Raw genomic sequence first — 17,184 nt, forward strand, 5'->3', positions numbered from 1 at the left:
AATAAGAAATAAAATAATGTATTACAATTTATTTACTGAAAATGTTAATGTTTTTCAAATTAAATAAATACAATCAAAAAATCAAATGTAATGTAACATAAATTCTGGTTTAAACAAAAAAAATAGCAAAAAAGCAATATAAAAGCAAGTAATATTTAATATACAGTAGAGAGAAAAATGTTTCATATATGTATACCATATTTTAAAATATATCTTTGTTTAAATAGAAAATTAAACAATTTTACAATGTAAAACATAGTTTTATCAAAAAGCAAAATGTAAGTACATCTTATCATTTATAATTATAAAGAAAAAAAATATTTTCATACAAGTAACAAAAAATTTGTGTGAGGAACTCTCACACATTGAAAATAAAACTTCTTACCATCAATGTTCAGGTCCTTTGATGTGTGTTGATTTACCGATAACGGTTCGACTGCAACTGTATGCGTCAAGCTATGTGTAAACAAACATTTTCCCCTGCCTCCACTCACGTTGTACTAGTGGTTCATGAAAAACAATGTATACTTATGCAAAGGGCACAGCTGAGCTGCCACATACATTTCCCCCACCACCAAAGTATTGACAAAAGATACCACCCAAATATGACATTGGCGTTACAGTAAGTATTATTATTGGTATATATTTTTAAATTAAATTTAGAAGTCGAAGCCAGTTGATTTATTTATTTTGTGCAGTAATGACAAATACCTCTGTGCGGGCCCCTCTTTTCAGCGAGCCCTAGGCACATGCCTATTTTACCTAGTTGTAAACGTGGCCCTGCATGTAACAAAACTTTGAGTGTAATACGTATTATTGTCTGTGGTATCTGTCAGTTTAGGGCGTTAACTTTATTCTAGTAAGGCTATAACTGATTTAAAACTTTATAAACGTAACAGTATAGCATGATACATATAATGTAAAACTTGATAGTGTAATACATATAATACCGTAAATGTATTAATGCACTCGGTATCTCAGTTTAGTGTATTATTCTCGTGTTAACTTGAATTTAAGTGGAAATCATGCCTCAGTCCACAGCAGCAAAGCAATGGGCTAAAAGTAGTAGAGTTGCTGTAGCTAGGAGGAAACTGAAGGGGGCAGTTCTATGATTCGTGGCTTATGAAATGAGCTACTTGTACAATGTTTGCTGACTATCTGGAATGGGACATGGAGTCAAGAAAGATGTCTTTATGTGCATTGGTGCAAAGAGTATGAAGAAATTAGGCACAAACTCAGTGTTCTGGTGGGAATTTATGAGAGCTTGAAGAACAGGATGGATCCTCTCAATAGAATTAAAATGGGCCCATCAAGTTCTCAGCTGCCCAACTCAAACCCAAAGCCCACACTTGTGTTCCAGGCAATACAGCAGCAGCCCCACAAGGCAGAATGTGCTAATCTCACAGGAATTAATTATTGTCAGTAACTCTATTGTCAGGGAAATGGGAAATATATTGTGCATAAGGATAGATGAAATATGTCTAGGGTAGTCTGTCTGCCAGGGGCAAAAGTAGATGGCGTTGTAGAGCTGATATCATCTTCTAAGGACACGAAAAGTAATACTGTTGTACACCTAGGCACTAAAGATATTAAGAGCAGAATATCTGAGGATTTAATTATCAAGTACAGGGCAATGTTCAGAAAAAATCTTGGGGGGAAGGCATAAATTCAAATTGAGGAAGGTTAGTTGCAGGAGAGATGTGCAGAGGTTTACTCTCAGTGAGCAGGTGGTTGATTGCTGAAACAAACTTCCATGTGTTTTTGCAGGTGGGCAGCTTTGATAAATTCCATGAAGAACTAAATAAATTCTGGGAAGGGATAGACATGTGATGTAGGATGTGGGGTTTTCTGTTGTTTTTTTTTTTTTTGGCTGATGCTTTACAAGCTTGCTTTCTTGTATCGTATGCCACTACTACTAATAATAATAATAATAATAATATAATGATGGGAAAATTTGTGTCAATTCCATACAGCAAACCATTTCACAATCTAAGACATGCATCAACAGATGATGTGCTATCAAACATGTGCAATTGGATAAATTTACAAGACATCCTCCTTAACAATATATTGGTTTAGTCACCTGTCATTCATTCTTCAATTGGAACTGTAGTTAGCTGATCTTAGGAAGAGAAAATGTTTTTTCTCTGCAAGTTATTCCAGGTTTATCACTGTGTGCAGCAGGAAAATCAGCGTGTGAAAATGCACTTATACACGTATAATACACAATAGTGCAACATGGCTTTTGGCTGTTGCTGATGCACCTAAAAATCTAAAGTTCAAAAATTGTCATTGGTAAGAGGTCCAGTAATACACCTGACCATGATCTTTTAAATAAAATAGTCTTGTGCCATGTATAAGCAATATTCACACCCAATGAATCATTAAAATACCTACTAAAGCAAACGATACAGCAATATGTTAAGTTGTAATGTTTTCCCTGAAAATTTTATAATATGGAGAACTTAGGTTAGACATTTAAGTTCATGAAGGTCTTGACAAGCTTTTACCAAATTCTGATTTTAATTTTCCATTGTGGCAATAATTGTTGCCTTTTTTTTTCCCTATGATCTTTCTTGGAGAAAATTTCTTGAAAATCAAAGTTTGCAGATAGTTGTCATTTAACCATAACTGTGTCCTTCAATATTTGGTTACCTAGAATTCTGAGCTTTTTTTTTTTTCAATTTCTGTTTACTTAATTCTATTTTTTTTTTTTTTTTTTTTTATGTGAACCCCAAACACGAGAGGTATTAGAACCTATAGTACTTAGTACCGTGCTTGGGTTGGAGGTTGAGAAGACGAAAGAAGATATTTTTTGACATTGGACTTGAACTTCTGTAGATTGTAATTTTCAGGAAATACATATGAAGGAAGGTTGTTCCAGAAAATGGCAGTTGAATGAATAAATGAGGAAGATGAAAAGTTGGTTCTGTGGGTTTGAAGTTGGACAGTAAATGGATGTTGGCTGGTGGCGGCACGTGTTCGGACTGTTTTGAAAGAGAGAGCGGGAATTATAGAAGCCAATTCAGAAGAACAGTGCCCATGGAAGTATCTGTAGAAGAGGCATGCAGCAGAAACAGTGCGTCTATGCGAAAGCGAGTGGAGAAACTCTGTTGGAGATGAATCATTAATTAACCTAACTGCCCTCTTCTGAATGGAATCAAGAAGCCTGAGAGAGGTTTTGGGGGCACCACCCCAGATGTGGGAACAATATTCCATGGCAGGGCGGATTTGCGATTTATACAGAGTGAGCAGCTGTTTGGAAGAAAAATAACGCTGAGAGCGAAAGAGAAAAACAAGTTTTTTAGATGCAGAGGAAGCAATATTTGTAATGTGCTTGTGCCAAGAGACATTAGAAGTCAGGGTAATCCCCAAAAGAGATATATCATTTTGCCTAGAAATCGGAGTGTCACTAAACATAAGCATAGGAGCAGAAGAATCCTTTTTGCGAGATATAAGACAAGACTGAGTTTTAGAAGGGTTGAAATCAACTAAGTTGACTTTGCCCCACTGGAGAATTACCTGAAGATCGGCATTTAAGGAATTGGTAGCAGATTTTCGAGAAGTTAAAGCTGATTGAGCAGGACAAGGTTTCTCAAAATGGAAAGTTGAATGCAATGTGCTATCATCGGCAAAACTATGGATAGGATTTCCAGTCAATGGAAGAAGGTCATTGATATACAAGAGGAAAAGAGTGGGGGAAAGAACTGAACCTTGGGGGACACCGGCATTAGAGGAGAAGTTAGAAGACAGAGAGCCATCTACCATCACCCTCAGTGAGCGATCAGTGAGAAAACTGGATAACCAATTACTAAAAACAGTTGGCAAACCATAAGATGGAAGCTTGTTTAGAAGACCTTTATGCCAAACACGATCAAAAGCCTTTGAGATGTCAAGAGCAACTACTTGTGTTTCACCGAACCTTTCCATTGAATTAGTCCATAAATGGGTAACATAAGCCAGAATATCACCAGTGGATCGACACTGACGGAATCCATACTGGCGATCGTTGATCAGACGGAAGGTTTCTAGGTGGTGTAAGAGTTGGCGGTTAATTGATTTCTCCATTACTTTAGAAAGAGTAGAAGTAATTGCAATGGGACGATAATTGGATGGAAGGGATTTGTCACCCTTTTTAGGAACTGGCTGGATATGAGCAATTTCCAAGCAGAAGGAAAAACACCTTTGGAATAAGAAAGTGAAAAAAGGCGGCAAAGAATAGGAGTAAGTTCAGGAGCACAGGTTTTGAGAACAAGTGGAGAGATACCATCGGGACCTGGAGCTTTCTTAGCATCAAGATTCATCAAAATCCTTCTAATATCCTTTTGACGGAAGACGACAGGAGGCATTGAATGGAGCGTGTTGGGAATGGTGGGAGGTGTTTTACCAAGATCATTAATACATGAGCTAGAAGAAAAATGGGATGCTAGCAGGTCAGCTTTATCCTTGGCTGAAGTGACAACAGAACCATCTGGTTTGGACAGAGGTGGGAGCAGAGATGGGCAAAAGTTGCGGCCAACAGCTTTGGCAGGAGACCAGAATGCTCGGCTACCATTAGGGCAAGAAGCAAGTTTTCTACTCTTAGCCTGTTCAAACTCTAGTTTGGACTGATTAATAACTGCTTTACAATTGTTGCGAGCTTTGGTGTAGGCAGAAAATGAATCTGAAGAATTAGAAACAAGCCAATTACGATATGCAACGTTCTTCTCTTGGACAGCCTTAGCACATTTATTGGAAAACCAAGGTTTAGATAAAGGGCGAGATTTTAAAGTGGAGTGTGGGATAAAGGATTCCATTCCTTCAAGAATAATTTCACTGACACGATCTGAGCAAACGTTGACATCAGAAGTTTTGAAACAGTAATCCGACCAAGGAAAAGAAGAAAAGAAGTCTCGCAAGTCATCCCATTTTGCATTCTTGTAATGCCAAACAACACGAGGTTGGGAATAGCCATGAGATAAAGGTTCCATTGGAGAAGAGACAATCACCAAGTTGTGATCTGAAGTGCCTAAAGGACCTCTCACTTCGACCGTGTACTTAGAAGGATTGTTTGTGAGAAAAAGATCAAGCGTATTGGCTGTATGATTAGGATTGTCCGGTATTCTTGTAGGTAAATGAACAGTCTGTGCTAGGTCATTAGTAATTGCAAAAGCCTCAGCATCTCGACCTGCTGGGTCCGTGTGACTAGAAAACGGAAGCCAGCTGGAGTTGTGAACATTAAAATCACCAAGGAAAATTACCTCACTGTTAGGAAAGTTGGACTGGAGAAAGTCAAGTTGCAAAGAGAGGAAGTCAAAGAGCTCCAAGTGATTAGTGGAGTTGGGAGAACGGTAGAGACAACAGATGAATTTGACACAATGAGGTAGAGAGATTTTAAGCCAGAGAAGATCAAAGAGAGGAGATTCCAAATTGCCAAGTCTCTGACAGGGAATATCAGAACGGACATATGCACAAGTATCACCTTTGAGACGAAAGGAATCATACAGCGAATAATTTGGGCATCTGAGATGAGCAGTAGTTGAATCAACTGATAACTGGGATTCTGTCAGAAAAAGTACATGGGGTTTGTCAGACTGCAAGTGGAAATGGACATCGTTGAGATTAGAATTGAGACCACGTATATTTGTGAAATGAATTAGGAAGTCCTTGGGAGGTTTAGATCTTTTCGCAGATAAGCTTGCTCTATTAGTTTGACAATTCATTGTGTATTCAATAGTAAGAAAAAGTGGGTGGGACATGCTGTATGAAGTAATGAAATTTTTGGATATGGCATACATGTGGTAAGAATATACCCAGATCCTTGACATAACGTGGCCTCGACAATGCTCCCCGCATACACACTACTCGGACTCCCTCCAGTCACTATCTGGCAGAGTAGAGGTAGCAAGATTATACACTAGCTGATCCGGAAGACTCCTAGAGAGTTACCAATAGGTTCGGTCCGGTGTACTAACTAGCGGCCGGCCTGCGAACACCGTTTTAGAGCTGTACCCTCGAAATGTAAGGAATATTGGATCTCGCCACGACGTTCATCATAACCTCAAAAGTCATCAATCATACTGCATGATGGAAGAGATAGGGAAGGGTTGACTGGAACTTAGCTCTAGAGACTAAACATGGGTTCCACCACTTCAAGCCTCCAATAAGCAAAGTGGTGGTATTTCACCAGTTGATGAGAGTCATCTACCACCTAGTACTGCCTGGTAACATAGAGGGGCGGCATTCCTCCATGTGGTGTGGGCGCCACACCTCGACCCCTGCTTATGTTGGTTCACACCTAGGTGGTCACCCACCATGTACTTGTGCATGGAGGTTATACCCAGGATTACTAACAGTCCCACCATTGTGAAGGTGCAAGCAGAGGATTTGGCTGTCACAGACCGTCCGGACTTCGCCGAAATTGGGTCCACTTGACTTGAGTGTCACTCGAATATCAGTTCCATCAGCGTTTTAGACTCCCAGGTAGCAAGTACAGCTTGTCTGGCATATCTGAGAGAATGTCTGTGATAAAATTTCTAGTCACATTTGCTTCTCTTATTACACTGAACTGTTAAGAAGTCTTATTCTAGATTGCAGTTCTATGTCTATTATTGCAGTCATTCATTATGTATCTGATAGTCTTATCTGTTTTGAAATTTAAAACCACAGCCAATGCTGTCTTCGATCTCTGACTAATCACTTTTCTCTTTCCTTGGGAATATTTGACACTTTCTTCCACCTTAAATATTTTGGCTGTCACAGACCGTCCGGACTTCGCCGAAATTGGGTCCACTTGACTTGAGTGTCACCCGAATATCAGTTCCATCAGCGTTTTAGACTCCCAGGTAGCAAGTACAGCTTGTCTGGCATATCTGAGAGAATGTCTGTGATAAAATTTCTAGTCACATTTGCTTCTCTTATTACACTGAACTGTTAAGAAGTCTTATTCTAGATTGCAGTTCTATGTCTATTATTGCAGTCATTCATTATGTATCTGATAGTCTTATCTGTTTTGAAATTTCAAACCACAGCCAATGCTGTCTTCGATCTCTGACTAATCACTTTTCTCTTTCCTTGGGAATATTTGACACTTTCTTCCACCTTAAATATTTTAAAATATTTCTCTTTCCAAACTTTTCAAATAACTGATATCACAACTTATGTTGTGAAATAAAGTATAATTAAAAAGAAAACAAAAATCATAAATAAACCACAGAAATAGTATTATTATTAGACATATATTTGCAAGAAGCTTTTTCTGCAATATCAAAAAAAAATGACTAAATAAAAATAAATAATAAACATATATAAAAAATTGGTACTAAAAACTATTAATAAAAATAAACAATAAATATATTAAAAAAAAGAAAATAAACAATAAATATATTAAAAAAAAGAAAATAAACAATAAATATATTAAAAAAAAAGAAAATAAACAATAAATATATTAAAAAAAAGAAAATAAACAATAAATATATTAAAAAAAAGAAAATAAACAACCTATGTGTTTTGCTCCTCGTGTAAGTTCCAGCTGACTTTTGAATTTCTCCAAGCTATGAGTCTCAACTACCCATGAAGGCAACTTATTCCAATAAATAAAGAGAAAACTTCCTGTCTAAATTTCTTTCCCTGTAATTTCAATTTATGGTACCTAGTTCTGGAATCATTTATAACTGTGCAAATTTTGCTCTCATTCATTTTGCTTTATCTTCTCAAAGCCTTATAGATCTCAATTAAGATCTCCTCTAAAATGCCTAATTACTGAGCTCTATGGCCCACATATTTGAAATCTTTCCTCATATAAATGCCCTCTAACTGATCTCACTAATCAGAATGCCTGTTTCTGGATCCTTTCAAGAAGCTCGATTTCTTTTTAAGTGTAGTCTCCATACATGGACACAGAATTCCAAGTGCAGTCTTACAACTGCCTTATACAGTGGGATTATGATCTACCTACCTCTACGAGAAAATTAGCATTAGCATTAGCATTAGTAGAGGCATTTGATGCAAGAAAGCAAGCTTATGCAGCATCATCCAAAAAAAAAAAACAAAAAAAAAACCCACTTCCACTTCACCCCTCTGTTCGTTCAAAATACCTGTCCAGCTGAGCCTTAAACTTATTTAGGCTATCAACCTCCACCACAAGGGATGGCAGTCCGTTCCATCAACCAACCACCCGCTGGCTAAAGGCAAATTTCCGCACGTCTATCCTACTTCTGTCTTTCCTCAATTTCAATTTATGCCCTCTCAGGTGATTTTTCTGAGCTAGAGGAAGAATCCCATCAGCATTGAGCATGCTTAAACCATTCAAGGCTTTATACACCTCTATCAGATCACCTCGCTGGTGCCTAGTCTCCAGACACTTATTTGCAAAACTTAAGCCTTTCTTCATAAGAGCACCCCTTTGTTCCATTCACTAATCTTGTTGCCCTTCTCTGTACTCGTTCCAGCAGCTCTACATCCTTCTTGAAATGAGGCCTCCAGACCTGTATACAGTACTCTAGGTGTGGCCTGACCATTGCCTTATACAATGGAATAATCACCTCCTTATCCCTGCTGGAAAAATTCCTGTATATCATTGACAATACTCCATGAGCTACTCTTGCAGCCCGTCTGCACTGCTCAGAGAACTTCATATCTGCCTGCACAATCACCCCCAAGTCCCTTTCATTCTCCACCACTGTCAGTGCAGCACCACAGAGTTGATACGTTGCTCTGGGGTTGCTGTTTCCCATGTGTAGTACTTTACATTTGTCAATGTTAAACTTCATTTGCCACCTCTCAGCCCATCTGCTCAACCTTTCCAGATCCTGTTGCAGCAGCATAGTGTCAGTAGTGTCCTTGACAACCCTGCCAACCTTTGTATCATCTGCAAACTTGGACATTAAGCTTGATATACCATCATCAATATCATTTATAAATACAGAAAACAATAATGGACCCAACACTGAGCCCTGAGGGACTCCACTAATAACATCAGTCCATGATGAGCAGTGTCCATTGATTACCACTCTCTGTCTTCTCCCCCTCAACCACCCCTTTATTCATAGCAGCAATTTGCCTCCAATGTCACACTGCTCCAATTTGTGTAGCAGTCTTCCATGTGCAACAGTATCAAAAGCCTTTCTAAGATCCAAGTATATAATATCAAAGTTATTCCCTGCATCCAGCTAATGGAACGTACAATTTAACTGCTAACGAAGTTCAACTAACGCTATCTAGTACGGCAAACAACTATCGTATCACAATGGCGGGAAATTTACGAATGGTATCGGAGTTCGTAAATATTCAATAAATCCTAAAAAGGGTGCCAGGTCTTCCTTGATGCTTGTCTAAACTACTTGGAGAATTTCGTATCTACATATATCATTAATCCCAAATTCTTTTATTTTCTTCCCCTACTGTTTTTAATTCAGTCCCACCAAGTGTATAAGTTATTTTGGAGGGTTGCTTAGCTTCCAACTTTTTGACTTTCAAAAACCTGAAGATCAGACAATTGTAAGCAGTAGAAAAACAGATGAAAACTGGGTTTTTCAAAACGCAGGAGGAAAACAGAAGAGTTGACAAAGTTGCCAAGCCTGATACACAAAAATATTTAATTTTTTATAATTACAGTGTGCATATTCTACATAACATCCTATGCTCAATATATAAATAAATACACATATCCATTTATTTGTTGTGCCAGAGAATTAGATAACCATTAATTAGTGACAACAATTCAAAGCCAGAACAGTTTGCAGCAGATAACAAAAATAAATAAACAATAATAAAATTAATTTTATTTACATTAACAGTCAGATACTGCAGGCATCCCACATTTATTGCTCTTAATGGTGCACTAAGTGATTGAGAATTAAGCTAAGGAGAATTATCCAAAATAAATGTATAGAATTTTAGATGGTTGGTAAGAGCAGTGTTTCTGGCTTAATGTAATGTAATATTTGTCTATATAACAATATAATTAAATGTAGCAAAAACGTTTAAATGTTTAATATTTTAAAAAATAAAATATTAAAGGGTTTCTCAGCCTGGTCTGTGCTTGTTAACAGGAGAGATTGTTTCTACAAGAATGGGATACACTTAAAGAGAAAGGGAGCAAGAATATTTGCTGATGCAATCAAGGCACTGTTAGGTGGGTCGGAAAACTGCTACCTTGGGGGGATTCACAGACTAATAGATTAACAGTAGCTGCAGGCAGAGGTGAAAGTAATTCTTGCATTGCTTCTATTGGAATGAGCAGCAGCCTGGAAAGCAAGGTGCTGGGGATTTCCAGGACTGCTGGGAGTTATCATGGAATAAGTAAGTATATGGGCTGTGTTAGGATAACTAAGAGTAAAAATAGAAGCATGTATACTTGTATGGACACCAATGTTAAGAGTACAGTAAATAAATTTGATGAATTTGAAGTAGTAGTAGCAGTGGCATGTGATGCAAAAAAGCAAGTGTATGAGCTTATGCAGCATCAGCCAAAAAAAAAAAAAATCACACCATTCCCTCCAAATGCCTGTCCAGTTCCTCCTTAAATTTATTCAACCTATCAACTTCCACAACAACAGATGGAAGTTTGTTCCAGCAATTAACCACCCGCTGGCTAAAGGCAAATTTCCACACATCAATTTTACATCTGTTCTTTCTTAATCTGAATTTATGCCCCCTTAGGTTCATAATCTGAACAAATGGAAGGATTACATCAGAATTCAGCGTGCTCAACCCATTCAAGGCCTTATACACCTCAATCAGATCATGGCACAGGTGCCTAGTCTCCAGCCACTGCAATTTGCAGAACTTAAGCCTCTCTTGGTAAGAGGATCCCTTCATTTCCACCAATCTTGTTGCCCTTCTCTGTACACGCTCAAGTAAATCTACATCCTTCCTAAAATGAGGCCTCCAGACCTGTACGCAGTACTCAAGGCGTGGCCTGACCATTGCTTTATACAGAGGGATAATCACCTCCTTTTCCCTGCTAGCAAAATACCTATATATCATTGACAAAACCCCATGACCTGCCCTGGCAGCCTCTCTGCATTGCTTAGAAAACTTCATATCTGCCTGCCAATTACTCCCAGGTCTTTTTCATTTTCTACCACCTTAAGTGTAGTACCACACAGTTGGTACGTTTCTCTGGGGTTACTTCTACCCATATGCAGTACTTTTCATTTGTCAAGGTTAAACTTAAGTTGCCACTTCTTAGCCCATCTGCCCAAATTATCTAGATCCTGTTGCAGTAGCACACTGCCATTACTGTCATTAACAACCCTGCCAACCTTTGTATCATCTGCAAACTTCGATACTAAGCCTGATATACCTTCATCAATATCATTGATAAATATACAAAACAACAGTGGACTCAACACCGAACCCTGTGGAACTCCACTAATAATATTAGTCCACGAAGAGCAGCACCCATTGATTACCACCCTCTGTCTTCTCCAACTTAACCATCCTTTTATCCATTGTAGCAACTTACCCTTAATACCATTCTGCTCCAATTTGTACAATAGTCTTTCATGCGCAACAGTGTCAAAAGCTTTCCTGAAATCCAAATATATGATATCAAAATTACTTTTTGCATCCAGTTCCTTTGTAACCACATCATAATATCCTATCAAATTTGTCAGACAAGACTTTCCCTTAACAAACCCATGCTGTGTCTGAATTATTGCTGCAGTCTTGTCTAGATGATCCTGCAATGCATCTTTAACCAGTGACTCCATTATTTTACCTGGAACAGAAGTTAAACTAACTGGTCTGTAATTACTCGTATCACCCTTCGATCCCCCTTTGTGAATTGGTGATACATTTGCACATCTCCAGCCCGTGGGAACCTCCCTGAGTCCAAGGATGCTCTCATAATTATGGCTAAGGGTTTACTTAGATGTTTTGCCACGGCCTCTAATATAACTGGATAGATCCCATCCACCCCAGGTGCTTTTCTTATGTTTAACTTCAACAATTTCTCCTCCACTTTGCTCTCAGTTATTACAAAATGATTAAGAATCCTGCTACAATTTCATAACCTTCTGCCATTTTCAAACCTTAATAATTCCTCATGTGTGAATGTAGATGCAAAATACTCATTCAGTTTGTTAGCTATCTGAGCAGGATCATCAACAGTCGAACCATCGATGTCAAGTGGACCAATCAGATTCATCCCCTTCCTTTTAGAGATTATATAAGTAAAGAAATCCTTGCTGTTTTTCTTAGCATCTTTTGCCAAGGATTTCTTGTAATCTGCCTTCGCCTGCCTAACCTCCTTTGTGACCTGATTACAGACTAGCTTATATCTGCCATAGGCTTCTGAGTTGCTTGATAATTTATATGCATCCCATGCATTTTTCTTCCTTGTTACGAGTCTCATTAGTTCATTAGATAACCATTTAGGCCTAAACCTTGAACAATATTTCTTAATAGGTATGAAACCTTTAGTAGCTTCCACGATTAATTCCTTGAATGCTTCCCACTTAGAATTTACTGTTGGTAACATCATCAGTTGATCCCACTGTACAGAATTTAAAAACTTTCTGAGACCACTGTACTCACCTTTACGGAAGCAAAAAATCTTTCCTTTACCCCTGATGGTATTTAAATCTTTAAGTAAATCCCACATCAGTACACTGTGATCACTGCCACCTAGTGGTTCCTTTATCTGCAAATTCTTAATACACGAATGATCACTGCTGATAACCAGATCAAGAGTATTACTCTCTCTGGTTGCCTCTCAAACATGCTGCTGCAGAAAACAATCATCCAATAAATCCACAAAAGTCTGACTAGTGTGTGAGTGACCAACCCACAAGTTCCAGTCAATGTCTGGGAAGTTAAAATCCCCCATTATAAGACATTCTGATTTACTGGCCCACTCTATTTCTCTGTACAATTGTTCATTGTACTCATTCGAGTCATTAGACCTATAACACACTCCTACTCTTATTTTTGCTTTCGCAGTGCTTATGTCACACCAAACTGACTCAACAGTGCACTGTTCATCTATCTCAACTGGGTGCACTTCTTTTGATTTTATGTTTTTCTTAATTAACAGCATAACACCTCCTCCCTTTCTATCCTGTCTATCCTTTCTGTACACGTTGTACTCCCCAAATTCCAGTTCTGCATTCCTTATATCTGTGTGAAACCATGTCTCTGCTATCCCAACAATATCCGCCTTTGATGTCTTGACCAACACTTCAAATTCATCAAATATATTTACTATATTTCAAGCATTGGTATACATGCAAGCATACATGCTCCTATTCCTAGTTACCGTAACACATCCAATATACCCACCCATTTCAGGATGACTGCCATCCGTCCCTGAAACCCCCAACACCCCTCGCTCCAGGTCGCTACTTATTCTAATAGAAGTTGTGCAAGAATCATCTTCACCTCTGCCTACAGCTACTGTTAAACTATTAGTCCTTGTATCCCCCCCATTATAAGACATTAATACACGAATGATCACTGCCACAGACACCATTTGAGCGTTCGCCTCGCTCAAATGGTGTCTGTGGAAGAGGACCAACATTTCCTCAAAGACTAAAATCCGACTCTTCCAGACTTTGATCCTGCCCATTCTCCTTTACGGATCAGAAACATGGATTTGTCTCAAGCTAGATTTAAACAAGGCTGCAAAAACATCGCAAGCAAACCAGTCGAGAAGAACAGGCGGGATTTAGACCCGGACGAGGACTGTGATCAAATCTTTGCCATCCGTCAGCTGATGGAGGAGAGGATCCGGTGTGGACAGCGAACTGTCATTGTTTTCATTGACTTTAAGTCTGCTTTCGACTGTGTCCATCGGCCTGCCTTATGGAAACTACTAGAGGTCGAACATGTACCTCGAAAAGTTATCACACTCCTCCAAACTGCATACAATGGTTTAACCAGCCAGGTGCGCATCCAGAACGATTTATCTGAGGAATTTACCATCCAAACTGGAGTCCGCCAAGGGGATGTAGCCTCCCCGTTGCTTTTCAACATTGTGGTCGACGCCATTATGAGGCAAGCATTCAGAAACAGACGGGGCATACAATATGACAAGGATCACTATGTGACTGACCTGATGTTTGCCGATGATAGTGCTATCTTTGCTGGTAACGACTCTGAAGCCACGGACATCCTCTACGACATTGCCCGCATTGCCCGGCCATACGGTTTGAAGATCAATGCTGATAAGACAAAGGCCCTGACAACAGATGGGTCGCAAGCCACCATCTATCTCGAAGGCGTCCAGATCGAGCAAGTGCAGGACTTTAAATACCTTGGGTCGCTGGTCCAGGAGAAGAAAGTTGCATCCACCATGGAAATCCACAGAGAATTGGACAGGCGGCCACTGCGTTCGCCTCGCTCAAATGGTGTCTGTGGAAGAGGACCAACATTTCCTCAAAGACTAAAATCCGACTCTTCCGGACTTTGATCCTGCCCATTCTCCTTTACGGATCAGAAACATGGATTTGTCTCAAGCTAGATTTAAACAAACTTGAGGTATTCCAAATGCGATGCCTGGGGCAGATTTTGGGCATCTCACTTCGTGACCGCATCACTAATGATACCATCCGCGCCAGATGCCAACAGCAACCAACCATTGCCGACCAAATCCAGAAGCGAAGGCTTAGATGGTTTGGCCACGTATGTAGAATGGGCATGAACAGAATACCATCCACACTCCTTTGGAGACAACGACCCACCCAATGGAGCATCCAACGGACCGCGCCAAGGAAACGTGGGCCAAGCAAGTGGAAAATGATTTGAAGAGCCGACGTCTCGACCTTAACCAGGCCAGGACTGACGCCATGGATCGTAAAGTATGGAAGAACATCACAGAGCAAGTCCGAAACCCTGCGGCACCTACAGCAGCATACTGGTTGGGTGGCCAACCGCCTCCCCCAACCGCCAGCTAAGGACCAAGAAGAAGAAGAAGATCCCCCCCAAGCTATCAGTCCACCTAACACTGCCTCGATAGCATCAGCAAATATTCTTGCACCCTTTCTATTTAAGTGTATCCCATCCCTGTAGAAGCAATCTCTCCTGTTATCAAGTACAGACCAGGCTGAAAAAAATTCTATCCCTTGAGCCTTGCACAATCTTTCCAGGGCCGAATTGATCGACAAGTCTCTCATCATATACTCCCTCCTATCATGTCTGGGCAGAATTGCAGACACTTTCAAATTCAGCCCTAATTCTCGGCTTTTGTTCAACAGTGACCTGTACTTGTTAAGTAATTCTGCCGGTCTCCTACTCTTAATATCATTAGTGCCATCGTGTACAACTATATCACCTTTTGTACCCTTAAAAGATGATATCCACTCTACAACATCATCAACCTTTGCCCCTGGCAGACATACCCTGGTCCTGTTCCACCTATCCTTTTTACAAAGCATGTTCCCCGTTTCCCTGACAATAGAGTCACCAACAACTACTAGTTCCTGTGGGACCAGCACATTCTGCCTTGGGGGTTGCCACTGTGTTGCATGATGACCAAGTGCCAGCTCTGGCGTTGATGTGGGCAACTGAGAGCTTGATGGGCCTCTCAATTTAGATCTTTCGAGGGCATCCACCTCCAGAGAGTTCGGCAAACATTTCACAAGTTGCACATACATTTTTTTGGCTGTGATGCATTGGAGAATCGCCCCCCTCAGTTCTCCTCCGAGTCACAGCACTCCTGCCACTTTGTGCCCGTTGCTTTGTTGCTCTAGTTTGGGGCATGCTATTTTAAATTAATAAGATCAATAAATTAAATTAATTAAATGTCAATACTATGCTATCTAATAGAAACAGTGAAGCGTATTACTCTATATAATTATGCATTAGATCTACCTAGCTACCTCAATTATAAATTTGAATTCCCTACCACTATATACAAAAACAGTGGCTGCAAGATTCGAACGAAATAACGGTTTTACGTATATTAAGTAGTAATCCACAAAACTCTATCTAAATTAAAATAAAAATAACCAGCATAACTATATCTATAAGACTATGTATTAAGTACAATATAAAATAACAATTATGTAAATAAAAAGGCAAACACTTATCGCCTTTTCGGAGACTAACTCACAGCTGTAATTTTTAAAGAGAGTCAGCACCCTCTTTAAGTGCTGGTGAATACATCAAAGGCAGATACTGTTGGCATATATCAGAGACATGGTATCACATAGAGATAAGGAATGCAGAATTGGAATTTGGAGAATACAATGTGTACAGAAAGTATAGACAGGATAAAAAGGGAGGAGGGGTCATGCTGTTAGCTAAGACACACAAAATCTAAGATAGTGCATCCAGCTAACATGGGTGGACAGTGAAATATTGAGTAAGTTTCGTGTGACATAAGCACTGGGAAAGCAAAATTGAGAGTGGGAGTGTGTTATAGAGCTAATGACACTGATGAGTACAGTGAACAACTATACAGAGAAACAGAGTGGGCCAGTAAATCAGAGAATCTTCTAATGGGGGATTTTAATTTCCCAGATATTGACTGGAACTTGTGGGGCGGTCACTCGCACACTAGCAAGACTTTTGTGGAATTATTGGATGATTGTTTTATACAACAGCATGTTCGAGGGGCAACTAGAGAGAGTAATACTCTTGATCTTATTATCAGCAGTGATTCTTCATGCATTAAGAATCTGCAGAAAAAGGAACCACTAGGTGGCAGTAACCACAGTGTGCTGATTTGGGATTTACGTAAAGATGCAATGGGCACTGCTCTTTGTGGACTAATGTTATTAGTGCCCAGGGTTCGGTGTTGGGTCCATTGTTGATTTTTTATATTTATCAATGATATTGAAGTAGGTATATCACGCTTAATCTCAAAGTTTGAGATGATACAAAGGTTGGCAGGGATGTTAATAATGGTAATGACAGTATGCTGCTGCAAGAGGGTCTGGAGAAGTTGGGCAGATGGGCTGAGAAGTGGGAACTGAAGTTTAACATTGGCAAATGCAAAGTACTGCATATGGGTAGCAGTAACCCCATTGAAATGTACCAACTGTGTGGTGTTACACTTGGGTAATGGAGAATGAAAGAGACCTGTACTGATGAGTACTGCATACAGGCCTGGAAGCCTCATTTTAGGAAGGATGTAGAGTTGCTAGAACAAGTACAGAGAAGGGCAACAAGACTGGTGAGGGGAACAAAAGGGTAGTCTTACAAAATTCATGCATATCATTGACAAGACCCCATGATCTTCTCTGACAGCCTGTCTGC

General features: G+C 39.5%; 1 protein-coding gene across 1 annotated transcript in view; it reads right to left on the minus strand.

Annotated features, from left to right (window-relative positions):
• The window catches only part of LOC150084403 (sialin-like), a 179,914-nt gene that overhangs the window by 136,845 nt on the left and 25,885 nt on the right, over positions 1-17,184 (minus strand). The gene's annotated exons all lie outside the window — the stretch shown is intronic.

This window comes from Mastigoproctus giganteus, chromosome 6 (assembly GCF_048544385.1).
Source record: "Mastigoproctus giganteus isolate SK-2022 chromosome 6, ASM4854438v1, whole genome shotgun sequence".
Classification (NCBI taxonomy): Eukaryota; Metazoa; Arthropoda; class Arachnida; order Uropygi; family Thelyphonidae; genus Mastigoproctus; species Mastigoproctus giganteus.